Source organism: Pseudorca crassidens, chromosome 10 (genome assembly GCF_039906515.1).
Source record: "Pseudorca crassidens isolate mPseCra1 chromosome 10, mPseCra1.hap1, whole genome shotgun sequence".
Classification (NCBI taxonomy): Eukaryota; Metazoa; Chordata; class Mammalia; order Artiodactyla; family Delphinidae; genus Pseudorca; species Pseudorca crassidens.
The window spans coordinates 93,966,887-93,980,164 of record NC_090305.1 but is presented as its reverse complement, the minus strand read 5'-3'; the positions used below and the strand labels follow the sequence as shown (position 1 = coordinate 93,980,164).

At 37.3% G+C, this 13,278-nt stretch overlaps 1 protein-coding gene across 11 annotated transcripts in view; it reads right to left on the bottom strand.

Moving 5' to 3' along the window:
- Positions 1–13,278, bottom strand: part of CNTN4 (contactin 4) — a 977,605-nt gene that overhangs the window by 552,564 nt on the left and 411,763 nt on the right. Inside the window, exon 1 of one of the 11 annotated variants that reach the window (XM_067755240.1) lies at positions 12,292–12,540. The exons of the other annotated variants lie outside the window; for them this stretch is intronic. The gene's annotated coding sequence lies outside the window, so the exon portion shown is untranslated. Of the gene's footprint in view, positions 1–12,291; positions 12,541–13,278 lie in introns of those variants that run through there. 11 annotated transcript variants of the gene reach the window in all.

The following is a 13,278-nucleotide window of genomic DNA, read 5'->3' as shown; positions in this document are numbered from 1 at the left end:
CTTTGGTAGAGAACTGAGAAATTGGAGAGAAAGGAGAGTGTTGGGAGGGGAAAAGCACATGAGGGCTGAGTAATGGAGAGAACCATAGTTCCAGGCATGGGTAAAATCTGTCAAAGGTGTGGGTGAGAGTATAAAGGAAAACTTCACTAAAATAAACAGTATATACTGCACAGTTTTGTCTTCTGCTGGCTCTCGTTCGTAACTGACGTACTTAATTGACTTGTAAGTCACATTGTAAGAAACCTGTCTTAAGACTGTTATTTGGAGTAGCAATAGGGGTGGCGGTATAATGTTAATTTCTATTTCCATGTGACATTGTACATATATTCCATCACTGCTAAAAGCAGAATTGAATGATATTGCTCAACCATTTCCTTCATTACACAGTGTATCTGTCGTATTCACCTCTAAATACATATTTTCAATCCTTTTAGAAAGCAGACACTCGATACTGATTCTGTTCCAGATCACTTGTTAGTAATGATACTTATGGAAAACCTTGGCCTTGCCAAGATGAAAAGCAAATAAAACATTAGTGACAAGGTTTGCAAAATACAAACCAATGTATATTTGTGCTTGGTGTTCAACATTAAATCATGCACAATAAAGACATATCAGTGACTTGTATTTTAAGTAAAATACTTGCATGTTTGATTTTGGAGCACACTGAGTGAAGATTACATACATGACTTTTACAGACATATACAAATTTAAAAATGTTTTTGACTAAACATTTACTGACAATGTTCAATTTATGAACAATATTTAGTCAGTTGCTTTTCTGCACTCTTTCATCATTCAGGTCAAGGAAGATAATTTTGTGGCAGTGACAGTATCTTATCTTTATTTTTTCCTTTCAGAACACTAACATGTTTATATCCTTCCTCTAACCGATTTTCAACTGGAAAAAGAAAAGGTAGTCCCAGTAGAATACCTGCAAAACATCAAATACACAGGAGTGGTAATCAAATGTAATCCAAATAGCCTTCCAAGGTGCACACTGCATGAATAACATCACTCTCCCCAGTGCATTCATTCAGCCTCTTTTCCAATAGGTGTTCTGATACCGGTCATCACATTCAATGATAGTAAAGATCTATTTCCAATACGGCCATGCTTTACAGTCTTGACTGGCACTTCGCGGGATGAGAAAATACAAGCTTGATACCTTTTTGCATCTATAACTTTTGGATTTTACGGACTGGTTGACAAAGCCCACCCACAGTTTTCTTTATTGCCATGCAAATATTCTAAGCCCCCAAAAGCCTGAGCTGGGATTCAATTAGATTTTTTCCCCTGATATACTAACTAAACTTGTTTGTCAATATACCATATCCAAGTTGCATGTATTTTGCTCTTAATAAGAGGAAAGGACATATTCTTCGTTTCGTTTTTTATAGACAATTTAACTTCTTGTCTTGCATTCAAATCTTTAATCATTGGATGGTGTGCCACTATTGAGTTTGGAGAAGGACTAAAGCTTTAGGAGATACTTATTTTCTAGAGAGTAAAACACTGAAGAGGTAGTTTAGATGAGTAAAACGATTCATTGAGAAAGAATTTTACTTTATAGCTTTTAACATATTACCTTTAAAACTTCACCATATTTCAGGGTTGATGAAGTTTAAACATATTAGTTAAAAATCTTCACTTTGGACCCCAAAATGACACTCCCAGGTATACGTCCACACAAAAACTGTAGTCAAATGTTCATATAGGCATTATTTACAATAGGCAAAAAAGTGACAACAACCCAAATGTCCATTAACTGAAGAATGGATAAATAAAATGTGGTATATCATGCAATGGAATATTATTGGGCCATAAGAAGAATGAAGTGCTGACACATGCTACAACGTGGATAAACCTTTAAATCATGATGCAAAGTGAAAGAAGTCAGTCACAAAAAATCACATATTATATAATTCCTTACATATGAAATATCCAGGATAGGCAAAACCACAGAGACAGAAAGTAGATTAGGGCTAGGAGAGGGTTTAGGAGAAATGAGGAGTGACTGCTAATAGGTATGGGGTTTCTTTATGGAATGATGAATATAGAGTTGACCCTTGAGCAAAATGGGTTTGAACTGTGTGGGTCCACTTGTACTCAGAGTTTTTTCAATAGTAATACTACAACACTATACAATCCACTGTTGGTTGAATCCATGGATGTGGATCCTTGGATACAAAGAACCAACTACAAGTTATGTGCAAATTTTCAACTGCATGGAGGGTTAGCACCCCTAACCCTCACATTGGTCATGGGCCAGCTGTATTCTCAAATTGATTCTGGTGATGGCTGAACAATCCTTTGAATATACTGAGAACACTGAATTGTACTTCCTAAATGTGCTAATTATACGGATTATGAATGAATAACTCAATAAAGCTCTTTAGAAAATATCTGGTTGAGAATTTCTTCTTTCTAATTTTCACAGTCTTTTCAACAAGGTCATACATTCACAGTGGTTTTTAACAATAGAAATCTTTTAAAATAGAGAACTGATTTTTTTTTTTTAATTTATAAAAGGAGAATTGCTTTGATGAAAGTTGAAAAAGGTAGTTATTCACCTTGATTTCTAAGTACTCAGATGACTACCTAAATATCCACCTATTATCTGAGGACTCTGGGTAAAATAAGGGTTAGGAGACCTACACTGGCCATGATATTTGCATCTCTTGGAGACAATCTTCATGCTGTTGTTTACGCTCTGTTGCCCTCCTGATCTGAAAACCTCCTCATATGACACTGGATTTTATTACAGGGGTAATCTTTTGTAAGTTCAAAGCCAAGGTCGTGTCCCTTCAGCTCAAATCCAGTCCTGAGGCATAACTCTTTCAGAAAAGATCATTCCACACTTGCATCACAAAGACTCTGACACATGTCACAATGAAGCAACTTCCATTAAGTTGCAGCAATGAATGTCCCTTCATCTGACGGACGCTGAAAAATTGTTCTATCTTTCCCCATTCCCATGACAGCTGTCACCATGTCATATATAGAGAAAAGTTTAAAAAAGAAAGGCCTCTCACTTTCCCGACAGTTGTCACCAGTAGCGGCAACATAATATGCAGTGTTACCAAGGGGAAATAAACACTGAATAAGAAACTAGACAATGCCTATATTGGAAGAGCCCACATTTTACTTTCATAAATCGTAGGATCAAAGGGAAACAGTAGTATCATTTATAATATTTCAGAATATCCCCTATGGAGTATATCTGTCCTGTCTCCAGTATACATCTCAATTCCTATGGCTCTGGAGAGAGCATCTACCCCAGAAAAAGCATTCAAAATATTTCACTTCACATGTCTTTAAATAACTAACTACAAGACTGGGGTGTCAGGGAAAGATGTATCAGATCAATTTAGGATGGAAGGCAAAGATTTAGGGTGTAAAGCAGTGTAACATAAAATGAGGCAAAAACTTTTAACTTGACAGGTTGATAGACTTGTTGATCTAACATATTTTCTTTTCTGAGTTCAAATAACAATACAGTGATAAAAAGATGCCCAAGAAAGAATTCCTTAGTTATAAAATTCAGTGTGGGTGGAAGGAGGAGTTCAAACTGGTCTTTACTCTTATTATTCAAAAGCAGTGCAGACCCCCCCAACACTGGCATCATTTGGGAGCTATTTATAAATTCAGAATTCAAGCCTCACTCCAGTCCTGCTGAATGAGAATTTGCATTTTCATACTTTAATGTCTGAAAAGCACTGTCCACGCTATTTTCCCACTCGGGTCACTATTCAATGTTTGGATTCTTGGGCCATGGAAACAATTCATTTCTTACTAGTTACAGCTATTAAGTAATATTGACATGAGAAAAGAAATGTAATGCAACACAATACACACCCTATTGTTAAATTAACTAAAAGTTCAAAACATCAGATTTCTCATGTGACAGCTATGCTAAAGCCTTAATATCGAGGGCAGGTTAAGAGATATTCTAAATCAATTGATATCTAAGACTACATGATTTGTTAGAGTCTCTATGGAAAATGAAACAAGCTTGTTAATACTGACTACAGATCTTTAAAATACTACATCAGTTTGATACTGAGGCAATTTGAGGTTGATGCTTATGCAAATGTGACTTTGCCTAAGAAGGTGGTGTTTCTAGATGATGAAAAGGAAGGGGCTTGTATTGTGCCGGCAGGTAATGTAATATGCTTTGAACTGGCCAGTGACATATTTCATGTGTATAACAACTGCTTAGGCAGGTCACATGCATACCCAATTCAATGATGTCTGTAGAGGATTTGCCTGCCTGGTGATGGTAAAAATAAACCCTTGAGTGCTCTGGGTTTAATTAAGGAAGCAGATTTGGAAAGCCATTGAGGCTTTAGGCTCTTAACATGAAGAATCATCCCACTCATCACTTCCTAGGATCACATGAGGTCAGGACCACTGTACCAAAGCTCAGAGACAACGTTCTGTGGTGATTGAAGCACTACTACTTCTGTGCCTCTGAGGAAAAAAATGACATCAGATGTCCACACAATTCATCACTGAAGAGTGTTCAGCCCTCAGAAAAAAGACAAAGCTGTCATCTCCTCAGTAAATCCCTCTAACTGGCTACTTCAAAACTTAGGTAAGCTCCCAGGTTACCAAAGGGAAGTTAAAAGGGAGAGAAAAGTCAATAGCCTTGGGGAAAGAATTGATAAGGCAGACAGGCACTATATATTCTAGTACCTATTTTCATTTCTACACACTGAAATGAAATAGTGCACTAAGAGCCCCTTTTCACTTAGTTGGCATAATATTTACTTCCTAATTATTATCTTTAATACTAACAGCACTTTGCAGTTATAAAAAACATCTTGTTCCAAAAAGCTCAAAATGTTTCCTCACATATCAATTCAACTCTGCTTAAGACCATGTCTCAGGAAGGGATGGCTGTACCCATACCAATGGTATAAATGTAGTTATAAATGGGTTTCAAATTAGTCAATTCGATCGACTCCATCATTTAAGGTGGGTAGAAAGGAAACACCTAAGAAATAAGTGACTTGTTGGGTAAATAGAAGTCCAGCTTTATTCACAGAAGTGAAAAGAGGGGAAGGTCTGCCTTAGTAACTTGGGTGCCTAATTACAAAAAGCTACACTCAAATGTACAACCAAGAAGTCCGCTTCAGTGATTCAGCTATTTTAGGCCAACATAATTCTGAGTTCACAAAAACATTCAGAAAATTGTTTTGTTCCTTTATTTCATATGGCCTGTATAGGATCAATTTAAATACCACACAAGTACTCTTAGCTGGAGAAATGAGCCAAAAGAGCAAAAGGAGGCAGTGGAGATGCCAAGAAAAGCCACCAAGGTCCCCAGCATAGTGTACAGAACCTCTCCTTCCCTCTCCTTCACAGGTTTTGCCCAGTGAGAATGGGCACACTTTGATAAGGACAGTGACTTTCTGTGTGTTTTATTCATCACCATATCTCTACACCCTAGAGCAGAATGAGGTAAATAGTAGATAATTTTAAAATGAATGAATGAATGAACTAGGCTGGCAATCATGAAGATGGGCCCACCTGCTGATTCTGTCAGCTGCACGGTAAGCAAGAAAAATGCAAATGCCTAAACATCAAAGCACTGTGTTCCTTTAGCAGATACAACCTGCAAAATGTCTGTTGTAAAACTACATAGCATATAGGCTGTGTCCTTGAGGGGAAAAACAAGTGAAAATTAGACCATCTTTTCTAATGCGATGTGACGTGTCTAATCTCACATAATGCAGATGTGACAGAAGCATGTGCAGGTTTCCTCTACCTGCCTGATTAGATATGTACTCTGTGTCTATGCAAAGTTATTTATTTTTTTTAAAAGGAAATAATCATCAACGTATCCCTTTCAACAGTAGTGTAAATCATGTTTGGCAACGTTAGTGCCAAATTTAAATACAAAAATTACATGTTAGTAAAACCAGTCACTGTAATTGTAGTCTATCAAACTGAATAACAGGTATATTAGATCTACTTATTTATTGAATTCTGTGTGATTAACACCATACTTATACCTGTAAAATAATGAGTTCTTAACTCTGACCCCTACAAATGGACAATGTGGAGACATATTAATGGATCTAAAGAAGCTTTGTAGGAATCCTAACACATTTTGTTCTAGTCTCCCCTTAAATTCCTTTCTAAAAGTGCATAGAATAACTTATACTAGAGGATGTAAATTATGAGTATAGATTTGAAAGCTGTCCCTAGCTTTGAAACATGAAAAAATAAATAGAGGTATTTAACATGGGTGACATGTAGCAACACAGAGCACACAATCCTACATGGCACTAAAGAGGGATGCTCATGCACTGTCCTCAGCCAACTCTGTAGATGCTCTATTTTCTGACATCTGGTCTACCTCACTCATTTATGTTTTCAGCCTGGTATCAACAGGCCCTTTCTTTGGGCTTTCTGGCTCTCAGTAGCTTTCTAGTATTACGGAATGATCACAGAATCTAGAGAGCAATTCAAGGATTACTCTCTTGCCAGAGAAAGAGCACCATGGTGTTCTGGAAATTCTAAGCTCTATTCCTAGTCACACTACTTACTATTTTAGATAAGCCCCTAGCCCTAATAGAAGAGAATCAGACAAGACAATCTGTAGAACATTTCCAGACTTAACATTCCATGGTTTCTTGTCACTGTTTCCTCATTTGCTAGGGTGGCCCTTCTTGACCTATGACAGGGTCACCTGCATGTCCCCATTACAAGTTCTGCTACATACGAGAATGCCTTCTAAAATTGTTAATCAAAAATACTTTTAGAAAAACAGTTTTATCAATGTAGCCTTGCCCTAAGCAATTATATCTGTAAAATAATATATTTTATTTCCTAGTTACATATTTTTTTCTTTTAACATATCCATTAAAAGTATCTATCTATATCCTAAAGTCATCAGACATTCCATCAGTGGCATTTGCTTCACACTCTGGAAAAACTGCCATGTGGAGCCCAAAGTTTACTAAAATGGATATTTTAGAGAAATTATCAGAGTCTTCGCCAGACTTTCAAACAGGTTCCTAACTCTGTGTTTCAGATAATTTTGATATTGAATACCTTCAGATACAAACTCAAGAATGTTTCCCAAGGGAAATATTTTAGTCTATCATTTTACATGAATATCTTGAATATTACTCATGTGTTATGAAATTAATTTGGAAAAAAATACCACTGTAACCAATGTATCATTCAGCCATACCCCTTGATGAACATCAGAAATTTGCAGATTTTAGCTTTGTTGTATATACACACACACAGAGAGAGACACACACAGACATACACACACACACAGACACATGCACACACACCACTTAGCTGAGAAACTGTTTTTCTCCTAATAATTAAGGTAAGAATGTTTAAAAGTAAAGTCATTTTTAAAGCTTTCACATCTCTTAGAGGTACTCGCATGCCACAAAAGGTACTTGCAACAAGAAATATAACACTACAGGAGAGGTTAACGACAGCAATCAACTGAATACCCTGGTGGATTCCTGCAGGGAGAGGTAGAGGGGGGACTCCAGGGAAGGACTGTGTCAGTCTAAATCTGCTGCTTTTCTTTGCTCTCAGCACACTGCCAGACAGCTGGATGGGAGGAAGAGTCACACACCTTGAATTACCAGATTCACAGTTAACACACACATCATAAAGATGCCAGAGACCATGTTTGAACACATGATTTGTTCTCTTCTGGGAGATGGTGCTTGTTTCCCCACCCAGGGTCGAGCATCATGCCTACCAACCTGAAAGGTGCACAAATGCATGGAATTCTAAGCAGCACGAGGCAAAGTTCTTGCAAATGACTGTGTATAATTAGTGACATGACTCATTTAGAGGCTCTTGTCTGGTAGAAAAGGGCATTTATCTGACTGCTCCAGAGACCTAAACATTTTACTCCGGATACGATGCTTAGTAGAGGAAAAGTGAGGTGAAATGATTTCAAGAAATCCTTCCATATCATGGCGCATCACGCCCCACAATAAGAACGTTAAATTTACTTGTGAGCGGTTGAAGTGATTTAATAAAATCAAACTCCTAAAACTTCCTGGTCACCTCTCCTGGTACTCTTTGAGGTCGTACACATAAATGGTGAGTGTGTGTGTGTGGGGGGGAGATCAGAAACACAAAAAATGATAGAAAAATCAAGACAATTCACTAGCAACCTGTATGGACAGCTACACAATGTTTATGAATACTTACCACATGAAACATGATACCCATATACGCTATTCCAGAAGTCCTCACTAAGTAAGAGAATTCACACTGATGCTACAGTACACACTCCATTTACGATAATTCTATTTTTAAAACTTGTTTGGGCAGTTAAGAGCCAAAGGCATTCCTTTTTCTCTGTGTCTCCTCACTGATTTAAATTTCTTAATCATTTGCACAGTAACTTAGCAATACCTATGCCAATTAATTTGGAATTAGTCCCAGTGCCCTGACACTTGGTATTTTTTCACTCACTCATCAGAATACCCTCTTTCCTCTACTTCCTTATTTACAATGTTTTTTTGTGTTTTTTTTTGTTTTTTGCAGAGCACTCAAATTTCCATCCCTTGATATAGGGTTTCCTTCTGGCAAGCCTTAAATCTCCCTCCTCGAGTTCCCTTTGCCGAACGCGTGGCACAGTCAGCTTCTCTAAATTCTGTCATAGCCTCAGAATCTGTTGCTCTGCATTTTATATCTAACCACAGAAATACTTTATTCCCTTGCAGCTCCTCCTGATATGCTTCAATATTAAATCATACTGGTCCTTCCTAGAAACAACAGAGAAATTTCATGCTGATATGCAGAAAGACTCATTCCTACGTTGGAATATAAGCAGACAGGAAACCATGAACAAAACCTACTGCCACATATGAGACTGATTTACAACTTTACTTTTTTAACTACACAATAAAACAGTCTGATAAACCACTGGAGCTATTAACTAAGTGATACTGAATTGAACATCTCAACTCATCAGATCCACTGGTTTAAAACCAAAAGTAGTGCCCCTGAAGCTGCCTGGTAACTTTATAATCAGGGATTTGAGAGACACAAATTATCAGACATATCTGTCACCATAATATTTTTTTGCATAGAAATAGTACTTAAGTACAAATCATTTTGGTCATGGAAGGATGCACAACTATAAAGCTGAGGAATTATTCCATGTTAGAGATTCTACTTACTACAGGGCCCGCCACCTAAAAAGTCAGGATATCTACCCAATTTTATGAGATGTGGAAAATTAATTTTATACTCTGCATGGATCACATCAAATACAGTCTATGAGTTCAATAAGGAATAACATTAATATTCAAAATAAGCCACATAGACAGAGATGTCCTAATAGTGAAACTTGAGAGAAAAATTAATATTCCAACTTATATTTAAAAGCTGTCCTAACACTACCCTTTTCTGGAATAAGCAGCAAAGCCCATCCAAGCTATTAATGTCATCGAATGGTCACTTAAAATCCATCTCATAGTACACACACTGGATGTTAAGATATATATATATATATATAAATGTTGTAAAGTGTTAAGTAGAATATTAGCCTGCAATTATTTTGTGCCATTCCAGCTATTCAGTCAATGTGTATGCTCATTTCATTTACAAGTGAAAGAAACAAAAAACAGTGTCATCCTTGTATTACAAATATCAATTCTGAAATTAATTTAGCTTCTTCCAGTACTTGTAGTGAAGATGATCAAACAAAATTTACTCACAATTGGGTTTGAGTACATCAAAAAGCCCCAGAATCACTAGTGATGGTTCAGTAACTTCATCATTTGTCGATTTTAACTGACAGTCTTATCTCGTAATGAACAGTTCTAAGATTACAATAAACATAGAATGAAGAAAATTTTCCATGAAGCTCTTTTTCTTTTAACGCTCTTGGATGCTACAAAGTTGCCTGCATGATTATGCTGTCAGGTATATATTTCATACTAAAATCATTTATGGATTTTTATTTTCTATACCATTTAACAAGACTGTCATTTTTCATGGAAAAATAAAATCCTTCGGTGAATATTTTTTCCCTTTTTAAAAATCAAGCTCTTTAATATCCTGCAAAACTGAAGTGGATTCTCATTTGTGAAATTTTGTTTTTGTTTTATTTTTAAATTAAATGTTGTCAGCTGAATACATTAGGATGAATCCTGCTTAGTCACCTTCAATTTAGAATATAAGATAAATTATTCCCTTACTTTAAAAATTAACATGGGAAGTCTACACACACATATATACACACCCATAACTTTCAGTGTGCCTTCTGCACACACCTGCCTAGGACTAAGTAAACATAATACACAACAGAGCAGTGTATCAGTGTATCAATTATACCTCAATGACCTCTCATAAGAAAAGGTGACAAACAACTTCCGCAAAGAACAGGCGATCCTAATCTTGTTTCTGTTTGACTTTAGAATAAGTCACTAATGAAAAAACAGAGGAGGGAGGCAGGAAAAAAGGGAACCAGGGACAGGGTAGAAAGAGAGCGAGTGGAGATAGAAAAAAGAAGGAAGGAAGGAAGGGAGGGAGGGAGGGAGGAAGGGAGGAAGGAAGGAAGGAAGGAAGGAAGGAAGGAAGGAAGGGAGGGAGGAAGGAAGGGAGGGAAGAATAGAGGGAGGGAGGGAGGAGAAGGGAAGAAAAGGAGGAAGAAAGAAAAACAAGAATCCAATTTGTTTTGGATGACAATTATATCACATTTTGCCCAGTCCCGAGGCAATTTGAAGGGCTATCAGGAGTGAGTGAGAGGCTAGGATGAGGTGTCATGAGATCATGGATTTTCCTAACCTAGAGAGTATCTTAGAAATCATACCATTTTAACAGGGGATATTGATGCACAGAGTGGCAAAGTGCCTTTTTAGAGCTTGCACAGCAGCTGAAAAGAGGTTAACTTAAGCGTCTGCTGGGCCAGGTGAAAACCTAAGGAGCAGACACTGATATTGCAGAGTCGAGGTTTACTAACATTTAAAATATCCCCCAATTTTTTAGGTTATTAAAGTCATGCTTTTTCCATTCAACCATATTCACTTTTGAATGTCTCTTGGAAAGAGTTTACAGAACTTCCTGCTTCACCTCATATTTGCGGGTGCAACCCATCTAGCAGGGATAGAGTGCTATCTGTATGCAAAAAGGACCTGCTGACAAATGCTGCTGAGGATGCTGTGAAGTTCCCTCTGTGCTTAGCCCAGCAGCTCTGGGACAGACATGACAGTGAGCAAGGGCCCAAAGCACAGCTGCCAGGGGGCCTTTTCTCTCTTGCTGTGCCCCTTCCCACAGCATTCTTTACTTTGTTCAACTCTAGCAGCTTCTGGATGCTGAGGGAGCCCGGAACTGGGAACAGCCTGGAAATTATCTACAGGGCTCATTTGGTGGATTTGTACTCACGCTTGCAAACGCATAGAGAGATAAACTCTTTTTACATACAAAATGCAAGACTTTTATTATCTTTCATAGCAGTGAAAATTTATTTTGAAGGCCAATCAAATCACCATGACTTTAAAAGCCCCTATTACAAGGTGTATGTAACACCCATCTGGCCTCCCCATCTGTCAAATGACCAGACCCTAAACTAACCCCTGAAGCATCCAATCCCCTTTTCTACAGATTAAGCATAACTGAGGATACAGTGTCCCAGTTTTTATTAAATAGTTAAAATATTTCTAAATAATAGGAGCACACTATAAATCTTGCAAATATCTCTTGGAGCTTTGAGGTGACCAGCCGCAAAAAAAATAATAATTTTAACATCACAGGAGTTGACATTTCTAAATGTTTGAATGGAAAAAAATAAGTCAAACTTAACTACTTCAGAAGAATACCTCTCTACAAAGGGCAAAAGTTCCTGCTAAATACACACACACACACACACACACACACACACATATACATATATATGTGTATATATACACACACATATATACAGAAGAATTCAGGAGTCACACACAAAATTGAACTTCAAAAGAAAACAGCACGTACTAAATTATTTAGACACAAAACAAACGATTGTACAAAAATCACTGGACCTTAACTACTTCTATTTCTGTTCCTTACACCATTTTAAATAAGATCACACCTCTGCGAGATCACATACTTGCACTAGTTAGAAAAACACAAATATATTTAAAATATAGCTGAGACTTCCTCAGTAACCATCACTCACACAAGTCAGCTCAGTTTGGGAAGAGGCATGAGGCCAATCTTCTGCTTAGGGGAAATGTAACTAACCATCAAATCCACTTGCCATTATTTCAGATTTCCATATTTCAGACCCTTAAACACACTTACTTTTTTGCAGAGAACAGAATTCTCCTCAAGGACAGCCCTGGGACTGTTGGCTACCCAGAGGTACCACGGCCATTCTCCGTTTGCTTCATCTTGCCAGATGTTAAGTGCTCTTTATTGGTTTGTTAACTTCTCCCCTCCAAACCTCAAGCTCTGAAAATGCCGGTGCTCATGTACACAGCCATCTATTTTGAGTCTTCTCCCCCTTGCATCATTCCCCTCAACCAAATCTAATGAGAACATCCTCTGTCCTAACCAGTGAGACACTTGGATACTTCACAGCCTGTGGTTTCTCTCTGCTTTGAAACTTACTGCCTATTCAGAAAAATTGTATTTCCACTCCGGAAACTGCGGGATCCTCCGGCTCCACGGACTCAAGCTCAATGAGGACACTTCGATTCCCCTTTGCAGATAGGAATGATTTGAAGTTCACTTTGGTTCACCTCAGCTCTGGCCACTGGTTCAAGGAGTTAAAGCCTCTTATATTCAAATTCTATTCTTCCAGCAGCTCAATTATTCTACTTTCAATCCAGGAAGAAAAGTGTGGTTTATATTTAGGTTAGGGGAAACCCAGGCCAAAAATCCGTATACCCTTTTCCACAGTGATAACGATCTTTAATTTCACTAAGCCATTGATCATTTGGAAGACACCATGCAAACATTATTAACAATATTAATTTCTAATATCATTTTTATGATGAATTCATCTTGCATAGATAACAAGTACTAATTTGATAGGTTGCATTTGGAGACATATGAAAGATAAATGAACCCAGAGCTGAACTGATAATTTTTGCTTTTTTACATTGCACATCTCCATAAAAAGTAGTGCATTCAAAAGCAAAAATGGGCTAAACATACTCTTATTTTTCAATACCATCCCTTAGAATGAAAAAAGACACATATACTTTATATTTGCAAATATTCCTAATAGTTACCCCCACACCCCGCAAAGTTTCTAAATAGCATGCACCTGAAAAACAAGAGAAA